This window comes from Triticum urartu, chromosome 6, assembly GCF_003073215.2.
Source record: "Triticum urartu cultivar G1812 chromosome 6, Tu2.1, whole genome shotgun sequence".
Classification (NCBI taxonomy): domain Eukaryota; kingdom Viridiplantae; phylum Streptophyta; class Magnoliopsida; order Poales; family Poaceae; genus Triticum; species Triticum urartu.
Window position 1 is genome coordinate 53,567,536 of NC_053027.1, and position 21,089 is coordinate 53,588,624.

The window sequence follows — 21,089 nt, forward strand, 5'->3', positions numbered from 1 at the left end:
GGAAGAAGAGGATAAAAAAAGAAGAAGAAGAAGAAAAAAAAGAGGAGAAGAAAGAATGGAGTAGGAACTCCATTCTTTCTTCTCCTCTTTTTTTTCTTCTTCCTCTTCTTTTTTTATCCTTGAAGCGTTGTTGAGGCCACCCCAAACCATAGAGAAGCAGCGTCGAGGCCACCCCAAACACTAGAGAAGCAGCGTCGAGGCCACTAATTAATATTAGTTCTACGTTTGCCACTAATATATCCATCTGTCATGTTTGAATAATAATTGCCATGTTGTCATTATTTGTAGAAACTATGGACACCGCCCGAGACGAAGTACAAGAAGAGTTGTTGGGGGACATAATCGCACGAGGAAGTGATGTCGTCGTCTCGTTGTTTCTCAACGACACCGATGGTCTGGAAGCAGCTGGCTATGATTATGATGGCTCCGGTGACCTAATGCCGGTGCAAGAAGGAGACCGTGAGGACGGCTCCGGTGACCCAATGCCGGTGCAAGAAGGAGACCGTGATGACGTCTCCGGTGACCGAACCGAGTCCGGCCAGGTATATATATTAGTTAAGCTTCTGCTGACTAGCTAATTGATGCAATCATTGTTTTGGTATGTACACATATTAATTAAGTCTTTGTTCTTTTTTCTAGCCCTCCGGATCGAGCACAACTTTGGTAAAGAGACGAGGCCCGAAGAAAAAGTTGAGCTCGGATGAAAAGTTTGAGATCATAGCAATCGCGCCCGACGGCCAACCGATTCAACCCCTCCGGACAAAGAGCACATTTGTTGCTCAGTGCGGGATTTTGGTTACGGCCAAGATCCCGATCAGCATCCAGCAATGGTTAAAGCCGGCTACAGAAGACCCTGAGGTGTCTTATGTCAATGATATGCAGAAAAATGATCTTTGGACTGAGCTGAAGTCAAATTTCACCCTACCGCCAGAGGAGGATCCAGAGAAGCCAGTTAAAGAGCAATTAATCAAGTCTTTTGCTCTTAAGAGGATGGCGGAACTATTCAGGAGGTGGAAGAAAGAGCTGAATAAGTTTGTCGAAAATAAAGAGACACCAGAATTCAAGGGCAGATATGAGAAGATCAGAGATCCCTGGCCCGCATTTGTGGCCCACAAGACATCGGAAAAGAGTAAGAAGATGTCGGTGACAAACAAGCAAAATGCTGCGAAGAAGAAGCATCACCATCGCACGGGGTCAGGTGGCTACCTCGTAGCCCGGCCTAAGTGGGCCAAGGCTGAGAATGATCTGGTTGATAAAGGGATCAAACCAGAGACAATTAACTGGCCAGACCGTTGCCGGACTTGGTTCTTCGGGGCTGGCGGAACCTTGGACCCTGTAACAGGGAAGTGCATTTGGACGAACGATCAAATGGACATACCAGTCAGGAAGCTTCAATAGTATATCGAAGCAGCGCAGCAAGGGACGTTCTTTCCAGATAGAGAGAACGACAAGCTCACAATGGCCGTCGGGAATCCTGAGCACCCTAGACGGACACGAGGCACGCCAGGCTCCATTCCGTGGAAGGTTGGGTTTCCGGACGCATGCGGTTACAAATCCCAGGAGAGGAGGAAAAAATTGCAGCAGACCCAAATGCAGGCGCTGCAAGCAAGGGTACAAGCGATAGACGAACGAGAAGCAAATCGCAGCAAACGTACTGCCGAAGCATCCCCCGAAGCTACCCCGCCATCTCAGCGGAGAAGCGGCGTGGCTTCCACCGAGCTGCTTCAGCCGGAGCATGCCTTGACGGCTCCTGCCAGCTATCCCGTGGATGCTATCACGGAGTCTCAAAATTGCCACCTTATGACGCAATGGATGAATTTGAAGGTCAAGGCGGCTGTTGGCTCTATTTATCCTACTGAACCCGGCGCAACTTTTCACTGGCGGCCGATTCCAGAAGGATATGCTAGGGTGATGGTGGATGAAATAACTGAGGGATTTGAGGACCTCCAGCTTGACCACCCTACCGGTGAAGGGGAGACTAGGCTGGGGTCTGCTCTGAAGACTCCATGCCTATGGCGGAAGGAGCTCATCAACCTTCCGAACTGGACGCATCCGCCTCCTCCTCCTCCTCTGGCAAGTCAGGGCACTCCGCCTCCTCCACCGCCTCCTCCTCCGGCGAGTTAGGGCACCCCGCCTCCTCCACGGCCTCCTCCTCCAGCGAGTGACGATCAGGGCACTCGACCGGCTCCTTCTCCGGCGTGTGGCGGCACTCCACCTCCTTCTCCGCCTGCGCCGACGTGCCCGAGCAGCCAGCCTCCTCCTTCTCCGCCTCGTCAGCAAGGGCGGAAGAGACCTGCCGCCGCTCCAGCTGCTCCGGCGCGTCGTAGTCCTTCTCCTCCGCCTCGTAAGCAAGTAAAGAAGACAACCGCTCTGTCTGCTCTGCCGGTGTCTAGCAGTACAGCCAGAGGTGGGAGGACATAAAGATTCGGTCCTTCTCTGAAGACTCTAGAGAAGTTACCATACGAGAGGACCCCGTAGGAGAACGCCGAGATCGCGCGAGAAGAATTGAGGAACTTCTTTGAAGGGGTGAAAGCAAAGAAACATCCACCTCCGGAGGAGAAGGTAGATCCGGTGAAAGCGAAGCGCGATCTGGCTGCCCTGACAAAACCACCCAAGTCTCCGCCGAAAGGAAACTATGAGCGCATTATTGGAAAGGAATTTGCCGAAGCAGAGCGGTCGGGAAGTACTGTCAGTGATCAAAGGATGAAAGAACTACGAGCTGGGAAACAAATTACCCAGCTCGGTGAACAAGCGAAGCAATCGTGCCCCCGCTCAAGGTGCCTAGCGACAACGTCGCTAATGATCCGAGGATGGTGCCCGGTTATAGCAATCTTGGTGATTACCTGCCCGACGATGTACATTATGAACCCATGGAGGTGCAGATACAAAGATACGAGTACGGGAAGCCTCTCGTCAAAGATGAAAGATCTCTATCAACGATGATGCGAAGATTGCATGATTGGTACTTGAAAATCTGCAGAGACTCTGGGGGGAGGAGTACTTTGTATGTGAAAGTTAAAAAGGAGCATGACCTCGTTGGATTTGAACTCTTGCATGTTCCATTTGAGGAGTTCTTTCAGTTTTTCAATCAATTAGCCCTCGATAAAAGAAGGTCACCTGCTACTGTCTGTAAGTAGTACTACTTCTGTCATTAAGTCTCTCTATATAGCTCAGCTCTTTCATTGCATGTATTTATAATCATCCTCACTATATTATGCAGATTGAAGATCGTCGAATTGAAGAAAAGACAAGTCGGTGATATTGGGTTCATTAACACATATCTCATAGATGCAACTCAGGTTAAATTTCATGCCACAGATACCGAGGCCAACTTGCTACGATCGTTGGTAATAAATGAAAACAAAGATATAATACTCTTTCCTTACAACTTCAAGTGAGTTTTACTGTCTTGTGCGTATTCGGTTTCCCTTATATATTAGTCAAGGTTATAGTAATGTAATTGATGAGTTATGCATGTGTGTGCAGTTACCACTATATTCTCCTAGAGATTAAGCTTGAGCAGGGACTAGTAACTGTCTTAGACTCAAGACGAAAAGATCCCCAGGACTATGCGGACATGACTCAAATGCTCGAGAAGTAAGTTAAATCGATCATTATCCACCATATCAGCAACTTTGTTCATTTCCTGATATATCAAGTAATTGTTTTCTTTGTCTGGCGGGGTTTGGAAAAAATTCTCCAAAAAAGCTCCAGGACTCCCGAAGAAGCTACAATTCAGACACCCGAAAGTAAGTACTATAGTAGCATGTTCCGCGCATCTCCTATTGATTTGGCATTCTTGCTTATTAGTTTGATTGACCTCTATTTCTTGTAAAGTGGTTGTGGCAGGAACAAAGGAATGATTTCTGTGGATACTATGTTTGCGAGTCCATCCGCCACACGACCTGTGAGCGGGGCTACACTGACGAACAATATGAAGTACGTAAATAACAACATTCACAATTTTATTTTATTACCATCATTTGTGTTGAGTTTCATTCATTCATATATATATGTATTGACCCCCTTCTTCATATTAGATGTTTCGGAAGTGGGATGATCTCCTAGCACCAGCTCGCATGCGAGCAATTCAAGAGGAATTGGCGGCATTCTTTCTTGACCACATGATCGCTGAAGACGGAGAATAATATGTGGACCATGAGTCCGTATGATTATATTTGTAAGAGATAATTATTGTATATATGTAGCCAGTAGTGTCGGATAGATATACGAGAACTTGTTGTTCGACCAATCTCTCGGAGAAGGAGAGGTGGTCGATATCACTTCTCTCTATATGCATATATGTTCATGACGATCTTCTGTTTCCTTCGTTTGCTTACTAGCTGGCTAGCATGTCTAGTCCTCTCTATATGTATGTATAGTACATAGCGTCGACCAAGCACGGACATAAGAGAGGACACTTCTCTCTATTAATTATAGCTAGCTAACACAATATATGAAACACCTAAATTAACCCCCCAAAACCCCCAAACCCCCCCCTTCAAAAAAAACAAAAACCCCAGCCACAGAAATGATGACGCATGGATGCCTATTGGTCCCGGTTGGTGCCACCAACCGAGACCAAAGGGTCTCCTGCCTGGGCTCCGCGCACAGGCCACGTGGAGGCCCATCAGTCCCAGTTCTGGATTGAACCGGGACTAAAGGGAGAGGGCATTAGTACCGACCCTTTAGTCCTGGTTCAATAACCGGGACAACACGCCCTTACGAATCGGGACAACAGGCCCATACGAACCGGGACAACAGGCCCTTTTTCTACCAATGAATACATAACCACAAAGTGCTAGAAGTAAAATACATCAGCCGCTCATCTCTGAACTTAACTGTAGAAACTGAACTTAACTGTCAAAATTGAACTTAACTGTCGAAACTGAACTTAACTATCGAAACTGAATTTTGTTGTCGAAACTGAATTTTGTTGTCGAAACTGAACGAACTAGCAAGGTGAGGCTACATGTGGGTCGACTGACTTTTTCATCTCTGGTCAGTCAATTTTGCAGCCGTTGGATACGAAATCAAGGGCCTGTGGTTCATCTTCAACCTCCACCCCCTGAGCCGCCAGCCACCACCGGCCAAACAGCAGCCCCCCGCCGCCCCGCCTGCCCCGAAAACACTCCCCACCGCCGGTCCGCCGCCGCCCCGGCAATCCCTCTAGCCCCCCCTGTGCCGAGCTTTTTCTCCGGCGATCCCCACGCCACCGCCCCGCCAACGCCCCGCCACAGCCCGCAACCACCGCCCCCATCGTGAACCCTAAGATAGATAGTGGGGTACCTCTCCGGCGAGCCCCCCTCCCCGCTGCGGCTAGTTCTTCCTTCACCCCGGCGAGCCCACCCCCCCCCCACCCCCTGAAAATCGACTGACCCAAAAGTCGATTCAGTCGACTGAAGTGTAGCTAAATCGGAGCAGCATCGCAAGCAAGAGCAAGAGCAGCAACACGAGCAAGAGCAATAGCAAGAGCAGACCAGGCATGCGACCGAGAGCAAGAGCAGAGCAGCAGCGCGCGCGAGAGCTAAAGCAGCAGCAGCTCCTACTGATGTGGACGCCCCCGAGGGAGCGACACCGTGGAGGAAGTGGCCGGCAACGCCGCCGGGGATGGAGTCGCGTCGTGTCGGCTCGGGACCGAGCGTCGGCAGCACCGTGAGATCGAATCAAGAAGAAAATGTGGCGATTAGTGTACAACCTCTTTGGTGGCGCCGATTAGGCCGCAGCTTCATCCGAGGAAACAATGATGATGATGCTCTTCCGGTGGTGCAGGTGAAGACGACGGTGTGGGAATGGAGGTGGCGCGAAAGATGAGGGGAACGTCGGGGCAGTTCCTTGGAGGTGGAGGACGGGGTGGCTAAACCGGAGGGACGATGAGACCGACGACGGATCCTCATCCGATATGGTGGATGAGGGACGTCGAGGTTTTGCTTCGGACGACGTCGTCGGGGAAGAGGCTCCGGCTGGGTGGCGGACGGAGCAGGGTGTGAGGTTTCGTCGCGGGTTTTCGCGGCCTCGGTGTACGAATGGGTGGGCGGATGGGATGGCAGTGGGGAACCATGGCTTAGAGACGACCTTGTCCGAAATGTGGGGTAAGTTAGGGAAGTACCCCCACCGATTTGAGGCGGTTCTTTCGATTCAGGGGTACCACGGGCATTTTGTGTGTCGGGATTTCATAGGAGGTGGAAGTTTTCACGCGCGTTGTAATTTCGGAATAGCAAGGCGCGGGTTGAAATTTCTGAACAAGCCTAATGTGTACTGTACCAAATCAATGCGCACTACAAATGTCATTCAAAACTTTGAATTCATGTTATGTTCAATTAAAATATTTCGCTACGTGTATAATGCATGCAACCTACTACTCAAATGAACGTTTTAGTGCATTCCAGACGTATATACTACCACTTCAATATGAACTAAATTTGAATTCGTTTCTCTATTTGAATAAGATCTACAGTAATGATTGTTGTGAAGTCAAAGTATTTGAATTCATTTCTCTGTTTTAATAAGATCTACGATCATCATTATTCTCAAGTTAAACCATCGTTTGTGTATTATCTTCACAGCACACCACATGATTAGTCTCGAGCTACATATGAACTATGTGTACTATATGAACTCGAACTAGATTTTTTTGAATCCATTTATTTTGATTTCAAGTCACATTACATTTCTAGTTCTAGCTAGATCTTCATAATCTAAACCATGTGTCATATGTATAATGTGTTTATCACATTATCTATGGTGCCCCGCCCCTACGCCTACAAGTATTTAGATGTGAGTTGCAAACACCACACATTACCACAAAGTCAAATAAAATGTGAGAATGTTCGATATATAGTATTGTTTAGATTGTTCGATATTTAGTTGTAAGCTGCAAACGCCACACATTATCACAAATTCAAATAAAATGTGAGATTGTTTGATGTATAGTATGGTTTAGATTGTTCGGCATTTAGCTGTGAGTTGCAAACGCCATGCATTATCACATTATGGTATAACATGTGCACAGCACGTGTATCACCGCTATATTCATGCATGCAATGTTTAAAACACTATGATCTCCTATTCAAATATATGAATCCGCTTTCATATCAAATTATGATCTTTGTTAGTATCTTACACCCACACAATCCTCTAACCTTTGTAGATACCACTAACTTTCTCTCATGCATGCACACGCCCTCCTCGCCCTCCCCCTCCCTCGGCATTCTATACACTTGGCACATTCATTTTTTTTCTTTAGGTCGTTCTCCCCGAGTCTCCACAACTCCTTTCCGACACACACCGATTGATAAACCTCTCCAGCGATGCTTTCCTACAACATACACACACACCTTCAATATCCTCCTTTATGTGTCCTTGCCTCATGTCTCTCATACGGTTAGACACACGTGTAAACTCTCGCCCCTCTTTTCATCGATCTCACAACCGCACACTCCTCCCCGTATCTAGCTAGTAGTTGGGCCTCTCGCACCACCTCCTAGCTCCATTCTCTCTGTCTATCCGTCTCGCAGGTCCTTATTTGCCTCTTACAAATGGACGTACACCGACCGATCTCTCGCTATACATATAGCTAGCTAGGTCCTTATAACTTGCTTTTACCCACACACAGCAATCGATCTAGCTCATTAGTTGTGTCTCTCCCTTCCTCAGACAAAAATCAATTGATCTACCGATCTAGTTAGGTTTGCTTACCAAACACATGGTTCCCCTTCATCATCCATGGATGCGTCCCGGCAAAGCTATCACACACATGCACACACAGAAACACATCCCCACTCTTATTGATAACATTGCAGTTCCACCCTCAGTTTGTCTAGTACGCCTCTCCCACCATCTTCGAGAAGCAACTCCATCACCCATCCAGCACTCTACCCCTCTCCCTCCCTCTCCCTCCCTCTCTCTCCTCTCTCTCTCTCTCTGTCCCATCATATTTCCCGTCCTTCAGTTATGTATGGATGTCGACCGATCTCCCTCAAGACATAGCTGGGTCTCTCCTTCTCAACACATATACGAGTCGTTCTACCTCTATAGTTAGGCCTCTGCCTACCCCTCCCCCCACCCCCTCCCCCCACACACCGATACATCGAGCGCTCTAGTTATTTCTCCCTGCCACACACAAACTTGACATGTGCCCTCTAACGTTCCGGTAGGCCAGTCGCCCTATATCTTTGACTTGCACACACACACAATTTCGATGGCTCTCTTCATCGATCTCGCACCCACCCACTTGATCCTCTCTTCGACTCTATCGATAGCTATGACCCCTCCCTCTCTTATCGTGGATTGCCCGACCCTCTATGTATGATATGGATAGGCCTCCATTTCACACACATTGGATGCAAAATTTTGTTTGAGATGTCATCGACACATATTCCCACAAATAATTCACGAAATCAACCCCCCACCCCCACCCCAAAACAAAAAACACTCACGAACGCGGTTTGTATGTCTCACACACACCCACGTAGGCGGGGGACGTGAACGGAGAGAAGAGGTGCATGCACGGCGCACGTACTCCCGTCTCTTTCCCAACCACACCCGCACGGGTACACTATGGAGCTCATTTCTGTACGAAAAAGGCAGCCCATGTGGTAATTTGGCATGTGTACTGGTTGTCCACTTGGTGGAGGGAGGTTCGTCTACCACGGGTGAACAAACAAATTGTGACTTGACGTGTTATGTTAAAAAAGAGGCAAACCATGTGGGGCCTACCTTAGAGGCAAGGCTCTATACACTTGAGTACTTTTGATGTGTCCCGTCAACTCACAGAACGAGGAGAAGCTTGCTTAGTACGCCGTCTCCCCCGTTCCTAAATATAAGTCTTTATAGAGATTTCACCATGAACCACATGCGGATGTATATAGATGCATTTTAAGTGTAGATTCATTCATTTTGTTCCGTATGTAGTGGAATCTTTACAAAGACTTATCTACTAGTAATAGCTAGCCCCCACTACTAGGAATTCTCTATCCTCTCCTTGAGCCACATCATCAAAATTGATGTAGCCGTTAGATGAAGTAAATCAGTCCATAATAGCCGTCTGATCTAGACGTTGAGAGGCTCCGCACTAAGCCACATGCAAGCATGCAGAAATACCGTGGCACATGCATGTGAGTGGGTTTTAAATCACATCAACATGTCTGCATGCAAGCATGCATGTAAGTGAGCTTTTAAGTTCCGTTAACATGTCAAAAAGAAAAATATAATCCCATTATGCAGTAGGAGTTGGCTGATCTTTTTTCCTTACGTGGGATGATCTAAATGATGATGGGAGTTTATTTAGTTTGGCTACCACATTTGTCATGCGGTTATAGAGTTTTTTTAGTTCTATGAAATCAATAATTTTGCGCAGAGAGATATACCGCTGTTCCGCAGCAACGCGCGGGGACTCATCTAGTAATATTTAGGAACGGAGGGAGTACTATGTAAAGAGTTAGGTGTCGCACGGTGATAGTGTGAGGTGGGCCATGTAATCACTGAGCCTGCGTGTTTTCACTTCTCTTGCACGCCTCCGCTGTAAGAATAGAGAAAATTGTAATCTAGTAGTAGTACCTCCTTTCGCCGAAAGCATGGGACATCCAGCAGTCCTACCACCTCAGTAATAAAGACCAATGAGCCGTCAAATCACATAGACCCAGCAGTAACCATCACTCTTGCGCCAGTGAGAGGTCGCGTCCGTTCTGCCCGGGCATGAATGCGGCACCGATTCTTTGGAGTGACGCTGACCGTTTCAGGCAGGAAGCGCACACGGGCGATGGAGGGGCTTTGGGTGGGCCAGGCTGGTTAGGAGTGGGCGTGGCAGCTGTCCGCATGTCCCTACCGGACACGTCCGGAAACGAGAGGATGCACCGACTCTCGCGGCTAAAATCGTACACTACACAACATCTCTCTATAGGAGTAGGTCGATTTGTCGCTCTCTCTAACACACACATGCTGTTAAACACACTCACACACACACACACACGCGCGCGCGCGCGTGCACGCACACACATATGCACCTTGGTCCCATTGCACCTTCTAACTTGAGGTCTCGGGTACGATAACTACACTTGAGCATAATTTGTGCCAGGAGGATTCTTTGACTGGTCAAAATGTTTTCTAGGGTTTTCATGCTTCACACTCTCTCCAGTATATATACACGATGGAGCCTCAGCGCTTGTAGTTGCTCTCTTCACACTCTCTCACCCTCTCCCTCTGTTCCGGATTACTTGTCGCAGGTATGGATGTATCTATATGTATTTTAGTTCTAGATACATCCATTTCTTCGATGAGTAATTTGGAACGGAGGGAGTAGTTTCTTTCTTCACACTCTCTCGCCCTCTCCAGATCTAAAAAAGACTTCGTTGGCCTCTCTCTCCCCTCACTACTGCTCACAGAGCCGACAGGATCCGTCCGCTGGGAAGGGAAGGAGGCTTAACACTGTCGCCGTCGGCGAGGGACTACCGGCACAGCTGTTCACTACCACCCAGTGGCGGCGCAGGAGGGCCTCTGACCCCTTCTTCTTCGCCGCCGTCCCGTCGCCCACCGAACCACACCCCAAGAACCTTAAAGTATAATTTACTTACTCCACATGCATTTGTCTAGATGCATGTATACCATGAATCTAGGACGTGGTTCGAAGAGGAAAGGAGTGGGGGAAAGTAGTGGGAAAAGTTGTATATATCATGAATCTAGGATGTGGTTCAAAGAGGAAATGAAGGTGGAAAGTTGTATAGCATGAATCTAGGACATGGTTCAAAGAGGAAAGGAATGGGGGAAAGTAGTGGGGAAAGTTGTATCGCATAAATCTAGGACGTGGTTCAAAGAGGAAAGGAAGGGACAAGGCTATAGAGTTTGAGCAGGACTAGATTTGTTGCGATCACATATGGAAAGGTGTCTAAAGATAACAAAATTGGGACCAACACAAATATGCTCCTTTGTTGTTTGTTCTTTGTTGCAACAGACTGTGCATGACCACAGTACATCGGTAGATGCACATGGTGCTGGTGCGTCCACTGTCCCATGCAACTCATTAGCTGTTGTTAATCTAAGGCCCTGTTTGGTTAAGAACTCCCTAGTCCCTACCTGATTGGTTCCAGGGACTAAACATGGACTAGAGGTTATTAAATGACATGCTAAAAGACCATGTTACCCCTATTAATGAACTAATAGAGACAAGGTGCGATGCGTGATAGGGGCAACTGTTGGAAAAAGTACCAAAAAGACTCCCTCGGGGTCTTCTTTCTTTAGTCCCAAATGCCCAACTTTAGTCCCTAAAAGTCCCTCCTGTTTGGTTTAGATGGGACTGACACGGAGTTTTTTTAGTCCCTACACCAAAATGTCCCTATAAACAAACACCCTCTAATAATGCCACTGGAAAATTGATGCAATGCCACAGTTAAAAGCAAATTACATGTTTAACAAATTGTATAGTTAATATAATCTCTATGTTAATATTGATCAATGCCACCATTTGAGAAATGCTACTGTCTTGCTTTCTTTCCCATTTAGATAAGGTAGATGCTTCTTTGTGTTGGCTTCTGTGTCATCCACCGTTATTGACCACTAATTGTTTCCTTTGCACCTCTGTGTAAACAGGGTTTTCTACTTCACCTTGTTGCCATTATGACCTTTTGTTGCACTGCACAAAACACTTTCATTTTAAGAGTGTTTTGTGCAGTTCAACCAAAATGTCACACCGACAACGTTGCTTGATTTCTTGATCTTAGTGGAACTGCACAAGGGGAGATCTTACTTCCTATCCGTTAAGGCAAATTTCGTTAAGATTTTCTTCTTGTGAGTTGTTTGAATTCCTTATCATGAGAGGTCAGTACTAGCCTTCTTTCACATGATTATCCAATGTGCTTTCATATGTTGTGCTACTTGTACGATAATATTGCTTGATTTTAGTGAACTGCACAAATGGAGACAAGACTTCCAATCTGTATTTGCACCGTAATATCCCATTGAGGTAAGATATGAATATTTCACAACTGTTGGCCTGTATTTTGCCACTTTCATCTGAAAATTAAGTTTAGTACTATACTTGTGCTCCCTAATTGACATGCCAAAAATCTTACATTGAAGGCGAAGCTTGTATGTTATTGAACCAAGTGATGAAGGGGAAGAACAAGCGGAAGAAAAACAAAAATCAACTTCCGGTGCTGTAATGAAGCACTGGAACTGTGATGACACAAATAATGATATAGTTTTGCATCTTAATTTATTGCTATGGCTGGAACGAGCAATTGTTTTGCCACTGATTTGATGCCACTCTTAATGTAATATGTAATTATCTCAACTTGTGCAAACAGGGATCTTCTTTGAAGATACCATATATTTTAGTGGAACTACACAAGAAGATGTTGGAAACATTAAACTAATCGAGGAGTATATAGTAAGCATGGCCACCACCGTAGATAGCAACAGATGGTTCGGGAGAAGTGCTTCATCTGTATGCTCTACACAATAAGCCTCCTGACAAAGGTTGGTACTCGTCCACTGATTTCATCCATGTGATTGAGCTTTGTCATCTCTATTGGTGTTGTGCTACTATTTAGATACTGTCATGAAAAAGTGGTATTGTCCTTGAGAAGTGCTTCATCTGTGCTGTTTTAAATATTTCCTTTCCTTTTTTTGAGCAAACAGGGATGCTAGCATTTAGTAGTACTCTTGTCTTTGCACAACAGGATCATCTTCCTCTGAATAAGAATATGGGGTACGTGAAGTGACTAGTTCCGATTATGCCAGGATGAAGAAGCCTTGTCTATCTTCTCATCAGAAGGAGCAGTTGAAGGATGGTTACATTACTCCCCACATGACCAAACTAACTTCAGCTCAGAAGGACTGACAAATCTCCATCGTTTTGCTGTGATGCGCGAGTACAATGTTGTTCTAGGATTCTTTCTGGTGAGTTCCATTTTTCTAAAAGTGTGCTCTACATGGACCATGTATGTGCCTGTTGAAACTGTCAATTCATAGTACAGTTTGTTTATACTAATCACTTTTTTGTATTTGTGCAAACAGGGGTGCTCAGCTTGATTTTGATGGGAACTGCATAAAATGTTCATGAATACATCGAATCATTCATTTCCACCACAAGAAAGGAGGTGCCGATAAGTTCAAGGCGTTCCAACATATAAGGGCGAAATCATACAAGCTACGCGTGAATTTTGTTGATTTTGGTCGAACTACACAAAAAGAACAGCTAGTTTATTTAGCACGAGGTGCCATGTCAATGTCCGAACTGATGGCAAACCCTGCCCATTCCACAATCGTAGGCATTTGATATTTTGGAATGGGACAACCTTGTCAAATTTTGCTCATTGACTTTAGCAAGACATGCGTTTGATATTTTCGAACGGGATGCCCTTTGCTGTCAACAGCGTCGATCACTTTTTTCTTTATTCTTTAGTTGTGAAGTAAATATTGCCTCTGACATGTGAGTCACTGAGATGCATAATCATCGATTGTTTTGAATGTTCTCTATGAATTGCCAGGACTGTGTGTTTGATTGCAATGTACAGAAACGCTAAAAATCTGCTCAAACTCTTTGTACTCCTTCTGTTCCTTTTTACTTTGCACATTCTGAAAGTGCATACTTTTTTGTATAAGATTGGTCAAAGTAGAGATACTTTGACTGCAAACAAAACTTGTATGCAGACTAGAAAGGACCCGAGGGAGTACATGTGAAACTGCTGCAAACGAGGTGATCACCCTGGGAATAATGCTAGTACGTATTGTTTTGCATGTTCATCCAATGCCAGTGATACAGGAATTTGAACTAATCGAAATAAATTCATTCATACACGGTCGGATTTCATATAAACTTGCCGGATTTCATTACATTTCATACATTCTTCAACTAAAAAGGGGTGCGCTGGAGGTATAATTAATTAACCGAAGCTACCCACCTATGGCCCGCTGAGCCGAACAGAAGCTTCAGTGACTTAACTGCAGGTGCAGTTGCGTAACTGACATGTGGCCTCTTGGGCCCACGTGTCAGTCAGCCAACTGCACCACAAGTTAAGTAGAAGTAGCGATCTTCTCCAGCGCAGCACTCCGACTCCACGTCGTCGCCAAGAAGCTAACCGGCCGTCAATGGTGAACCGCCTAGCTTGGCTTCAACCGCAGGGTAGCAGGGGTGGCCTTACTTTGACCCGAGCGGCAGCGACCTACCGTGTTCTACTCTTCCTCGTTTTCTGTGTGGCGCGGCCTCGTTGGCAGTGGGGCGGGGCCTCGGCGGAGCCAGCGATGTTCTGCCTCGTTGTTGGCGGGGTGGGGCCTCGGCGGAGCCGACGGTGTCCTCTGCCTCATTGTTGTTGGGGCGGAGACTCAGCGGAGCCAGCGGTGTCCTCTGCCTCGTTGTTGGCGCCGTGGGGCCTCGGCGGAGCAGGGCCTCGTCGATGCCAGCGGACTGTGGACTCGTCGGAGTCTGCATTGTCCTCTGCCTCGTCCTCGGTCTCGCCAAACAGCGCCTCGCCCGCTTCATCGCCCTCTTTGCTAGCCTCTTTGTAGGCGTCCACAGCCTCCGCCACCTGCATGCGGTACCGCCAGCGCTCGGGGCAGCCCTTGCGGGCGGAGCGTTACGAGTCGAGCAGCGCCTCCTGCTCCGCCCGCTCCATGGCGATCTGCTCCTCCACCTGCAGGTGCTCCTCGAGGAGATGGTGGTTGTAGGCAGCGTCGGCTTGTGCCTCCCGGAACTGCTCCTCACGCATCTGCCTCACCCGGTCCATATATTGGGCACGGGCCTCGCCGATGGTCATGGTGCAATGCACCGGCGAGGATGGCACGGGGGACGGGGTTGGCGCCGGATCGTCGACTACCATGTTCTCCATTGGGACGTCGTCGTCCTCCGGTTGCCTGCAGGCCAGCCGGTCGGCAGTAATGGCTGCCATCTCCTTGTGGTCCATCGTCTGCCTGTCCCGAAGAGCGCTGGAGCGCGAGGAAGCCATGGTGGGCAGTAGTGGTGTGGACAGGAGAAAGGGAACGGATGCGGATGATTGCGGCTATGGCCGGCGCAACAGGTTATATAGCAATGGTGGGCGGGCGGAGGGACGGACGTGTGGCGCCGGAGTAGCCGCCTCGGCAACCGCGTAACATTAATGTGGGCGGCAGATGGATGGACGGATGCACTTGTGTCGTTTGAAGGCAGAGCAATCGCGTGCACCGGGAAGCGGGGAGGGCGGCGCTGACTGTTTCGGGCGGAAAGCGCGCGCGGGCGAGGAGATGACTTTACTTGGAGGATGACAATGGGGACCCACGAGGTCCATAGTCTCACGTACGCAAGTGCCTCCTTATTATATATATATATAGGACTAATTTTCTATACTCCCGGGAGTATGTACTCCCATCTTCAATATACCCTGTAGACGCATTAATTATACCTCTATCATTCTCAATATACTTCGTTAAATATTCTAGGATACCCCAATACGAGTTTTGTGGAAAAAATTATCATTTTTTATGTACTTTTTGCAATATACTTTTTTCACATACGAACAAATCAGTATATATGTAAACCTTTAAAAATATGTAGACTCACATAATTTTTTTTCATGAAAACCATTTTAAGGTATCTAGTAGTTAATAATGAAGTATATTAAAAATAATAAAGAGTTATAAAATGAGTTTCATGAATACTGATTATTATTTTTATTATTTTTTAACACAGATGAATCTTTTATATCTTTTTATTATTTTTTAACATACTTTATTAGTAATTATTAGATACCCCAAAATGAGTTTCATGAAAAATTCAAGTGAGTCTATATATTTTTAAATGTTCACGTATATACTGATGTGTTTCTACGTGAAAAAGATATATTATAAAAAATACGTCGCAAATGCTATTTTTTCAACAAAACTCGTATTGGGGTATCTTAGAATATTTAATGAAGTATGTTGAGAATAATAAAGTGGTATAATTAATGCGTATATGAGGTATATTGAGGATGAGAGTACATATTCCTAGGAGTACAGAAGAGGAGTCTTTTATATATATATATATAATTTATTTATTTTGCTTCCTCCTGGTTTCCTGACATCACGATCCCACACCATTGTCAACCTATGTAGTACTCCCTCCTTTCCGGTTTATAGGGCTTATCTCAAAATTTTAGTTTTTCCATTTTATAAGGCTCAATTTGGTTGTTCCCCATCACATGTTCAGAGTTCAAGGTGCATTAAATCATTGAATGCAAGTATTAAGAGAAAACTGACCAATGCATGAACTTTATGCATGCATGCATTCGTAAACATAATTTTTTTTGAGGAAAACAAGAGCATTAATTGGGTGCTTTTGCAAAATACAAAAAAATATTCCACCACTCATCATCTACCTTGGTTCGTGAGATTTTTGAATTGAGTCTTATAAACCGGAAAGGGGGGAGTAGTCAATAAACGAGAGAATTGCACAATAAGCGGCCGACAGCTGGGACCAAGCAGCCCGAGCAGTATTTGTGTTTTTGAGGTGTGAGCACTGCAGAGTTTTTCGATGTTTAGCCCAGATATTAATTTTTCTCCTCTGAACAACAACGAAAACATCGCTGCAGGTATTAACTGGGCTGGTTGTGGCCCGTCTAGGCCAGGCCAGAAATCCGGCCCATATATTAATTTTTTTCAAGCTGAAAATGGCTAGCCCAGCTATACTTTTTTTTAGGAATACCCAGGCAAGGTCAAGTTGTTATTCTCCGCCCCGCTGGGCTGCAAATCTTTCCTAGGACGGATGCGTTAGGCTTAACAAGAAAATAGGCTTTAAGAAATAATAAATGGGATCTAATTATAAAAACTGGGCAGTAACTATAAAAAATGCACCAAACATGTGACTACTTTATAAAATATTATTTTTGGATATTGAAAATTTTAATTTCATTAATTGTTGCGAGTGCAATGTTTCGTTGGATTTTTACTTAATATAAATTTATACTGAAATTTTATTTAATCTGACTAGAAATTTTGGGATAAAAATATTTCGGATCTCACCAAAATGTGGGAAATTTTATTGAATTCTGTTTTGAACGGTTGGTTGAAATGGGTTGTACTTTTAACAAACTGTAAATGGGTTGTAGTAATTCTATTAGAATTCAAAAATGGGCTACACATTCTTACAAATCTCAAATGGGCTATAAGTTCTCTACCACACACTTCTGGCCTGACTAAAGTGATGCGTCCCCTAAAAACAGAGTTGACGCGTATGCAAGGCTTTGTCAACTTATAGTCAACACACGGTTCTAGCAACAGTAGCCGTTGGATGTCCATCCAACAAATGTCGTGCTTCTTCTTTAATCTCGGATATTCTAGCTTCACCCGCCCAAAAAATGATTCCTCCCCCTGACATCTGGGGCGCGCCGTTTCGGAAGCTGACCTGTGGGCTTACTAAGTTGACGTACCAAGGGCTTTGTCAACTTAGTCAATATAAACGATTCTAGCTGCGGTAACCATACGATGTCCATCCAAAGGCCGTCATGCTTCTTCAACCTCTGGTCTTCTTGCTCCAGCCGCCCAAAGCAGTGCCGGTTGTTCCGCCTACTCCTGCCTCCCGTGGCCGGCTGTGCTGCCGCGGAGGCCTCACCACCCCTACTACTCCCACCGCTGGCCAGACCATCCCTCCACTCACCCACACCCACTGTTATTCTGCGGCGACGGCAGGGTAGTCGAACCAGTGAACCCTCGTACTCCTCTCCGCGTGCGCATCCACTGTCGCGTCTTCCCTGGCTGCACGTCGTCCCCTTCCTAGGCCTCACCGTCGTCCACCGCCCTGGTGCTCTCGGCCCGGCGTGGTCAACGTGGTCAAGGAACGACTTCCATCGGACGTGGACTGTACGTGGAGAGGCTGACAGCTGGGTCCACGGCAGCCACAAGGAAGTGCCTCCTTATTACGTGCAAAATAATTATTCCTCCACCTGACAGCGGGGACCCACCGGACGGGCCACCGTGTTTCGTGAAAAAAATGATTCGCCCCCTGACTGCTGGGACCCATGAGCTACATCTTCGCATGCAAGGAAGTGCGTCCAGGAAAAAAACGATTCGCCCCCTGACTGCTGGGACACAGCAGCTACACCTTCGCACGTAAGGAAGTGCGTCCGGGTAAAAAAAAACAAAACGATTCCCTCCCTGACTGCTGGGACCCACCAGCTACATCTTCGTAGGCAAGGAAGTGCCTGACAGTCGGGACCCACCTAGTCGAAGCATACGTAGCGTTGTCATTCTGATCGCGAACGTGTACGTACATACTGGTCGATGTAGAGGCGTGCACGTGTCGTAGTAGAGGCGCGCACGTGTCGTAGTAGAGGCGCGCACGTAGCATGTACACGTACGTACAGCGGCCAGGGTGCAAGAAAGAAAATACGACCACATATGTGTACATACGGGCAGGGTCTCGAACGCCTACTCGCGCATACGTACGGCCAGGGCTCATGTACATGGCTGGGTCGGAACGGAGAAACAGCGTCGTCGTCGTGTTCATGGGGAGGCAATGTAATGCGTCGTGTTCATGGGGAGGCAACGGAATGCGTCGTGTTCATGGGGAGGCAACGGAATGCGTCGTGTTCATCGGCAGGCAACGGAATGCGTCATGTTCATCGGGAGGCAACAGAACGCGTGGGAGCCAACCGGCTGGGTCAGAACGGAATGCGTGGTCGTGTTCATCGGGAGGGCTTGGACGGAATAGGCGATGGAAAAGAGGCCTGGCGTACCGCAGAATGGAGGAAACAGACCTCCTACGGTCGACTCGGGGGTCCTGTTGATCGGGAGGGGTGTGGCGTACCGCAAAACGGAGGAAATGGACCTACTACGGTCGAAACGGGGGTCCTGTTGATCATGAGGGGTGTGGCGTACCACAAAACGGACGAAATGGACCTCCTACGGTCGAAACGGGGGTCCTGTTCATCGGGAGGGGTGTGGTGTACCACAAAACGGGACTCCACAGGATACTGTTCATCTCCACTGTCGACCTCCTCCAGCCTCCACGGGCTACCGTCGACCTCCTCCAGCCTCCACGGGATCCTGTTCATCCAGCCTCCACCACGCGCTACTCCACCGGCTACTGTTCAACCACCCCTCCACCATCTACTGTTCATCCAGCCCTCCACACCACGGGGTCCTATTCAACCATCCCTCCATGGGCACCCCTCCACCGTCTACTGTTCATCTAGCCCTCCACACCACGGGGTCCTGTTCATCCAGAGGCAACGCCGCCGCTCACTATTCATCCAACCCCCCCTCCCGCAATGCTCACTGTTCATCCAATCGATCGGCTTCAGTTAGCAGCAGTAGCGAAGGAATCGCTCGATCGGGTTCAGTTAACAGCCATCGATCGATCACTCGGGTTCAGTAACGTGTAGCCTGCAGTGCAATCGCTCGGGTTCAGTTAGAGCCCAACGCCTCGCTCGGGTTCAGTTAGAGCCAACGCCTCGCACACATGTGCGTACGTGTACGAGTGAAACGCGCATCGCTCGGCCCCCGACCTCCCACCGTAACCGGGAACTCCCCGAAATTTTCCTCGCCCTCGCTTCTACCACGGTTTTTTCCGTCATGGACGGCCCAAAGAATGTCATGCAGCTGCGTCTCCAGCACGCCTAGGACAAAAAGCCCATTTTCTGTCATGATATTTTTTCATAGAAGTAGGAGCCCACTACATCTATGATGATACCGGGTTTTGTCACAATTATCGTCATAGAAGTGTCATATGTATGACAGAAAAAAAATTCGTTCGGCCCAAAATGTCACGGATGTGTCTTGTTTTTGTAGTGTCCTGCCTGCATCGACCGCTATCCAGCATGCATCTAGAGCATTAAGTTCATAAGAACAGAGTAATCCTTTAAGGAAGATGACATGATGTAGAGGGATAAACTCATGCAATATGATATAAACCCCATCTTTTTATCCTCGATGGCAACAATACAATATGTGTCGGTTCCCTTTCTGTCACTGGGATCGAGCACCGCAAGATTGAACCCAAAGCTAAGCACTTCTCCCATTGCAAGAAAGATCAATCTAGTAGGCCAAACCAAACTGATAATTCAAAGAGACTTGCAAATATAAACCAATCATACATAAAAGAATTCAGAGGAGATTCAAATATTGTTCATAGATAAACTGGATCGTAAACCCACAATTCATCGGATCTTGACAAACACACCGCAAAAGAATATTACATTGAATAGATCTCCAAGAGAATCGAGGAGAACTTTGTATTGAGATCCAAAGAGAGAGAAGAAGCCATTTAGCTAATAACTACGGACCCGTAGGTCTGAAGTAAACTACTCACACATCACTGGAGAGGCCATGCAGTTGATGTAGAGGCCATCCGTGATCAATGCCCCCTCCGCCGGAGCTCCGGAAAAGGCCCCAAGATGGGATCTCTCGGGTACAGAAGATTGCGGCGTTGGAATTAGGTTTTCGTGGTGCCCCTGGAAGTTTGGGGGTACGTGGATATATATAGGAGGAAGAAGTACGTCGTTGGAGCAACGGAGGGCCCACAAGGGTGGAGGGCGCGCCCAGGGGGTATGCGTTTCTTGACGGCCACTCCAAGTCTCCTAGATCACGTTTGTTGAGAAAATCACGTTCACGAAGGATTCATTTCGTTTGGACTCCGTTTGATCTTCCTTTTATTCGAAACCCGAAAATAGGCAAAAAACAACAATTTGGGCTGGGCCTCCGATTAGCAGGTTAGTCCCTAAAATGATATAAAAGTGTAAAATAAATCCCATTTACATCCAAAATAGATAATATAATAACATGGAGCAATCAAAAATTATAGATACGTTGGAGACGCATCAAGAGGCACGACAATAGACCGCATTAGGGCCTTCCCATAAAAGGCAAATGTGGTTGCACTGGAAAAGCCCGGTTTGGTGGCACATGACCAACTTAATGACAGAATTTATCCCCAAAAATATAACTATAATGACTGATACTCCGATATCATCTATCAACCTATAATCCAAGTCATAGCAATAGCCAACAAATAATCCAAAGCTTAATATCGTCATATCAAAATACTCTGAGGACAGTATAACACTACTATCATGATGAATCCAAGAACGATAATACTACTACTCAAATATCAAGAACTAATTATCCAGCTATGATCCACATGTAAG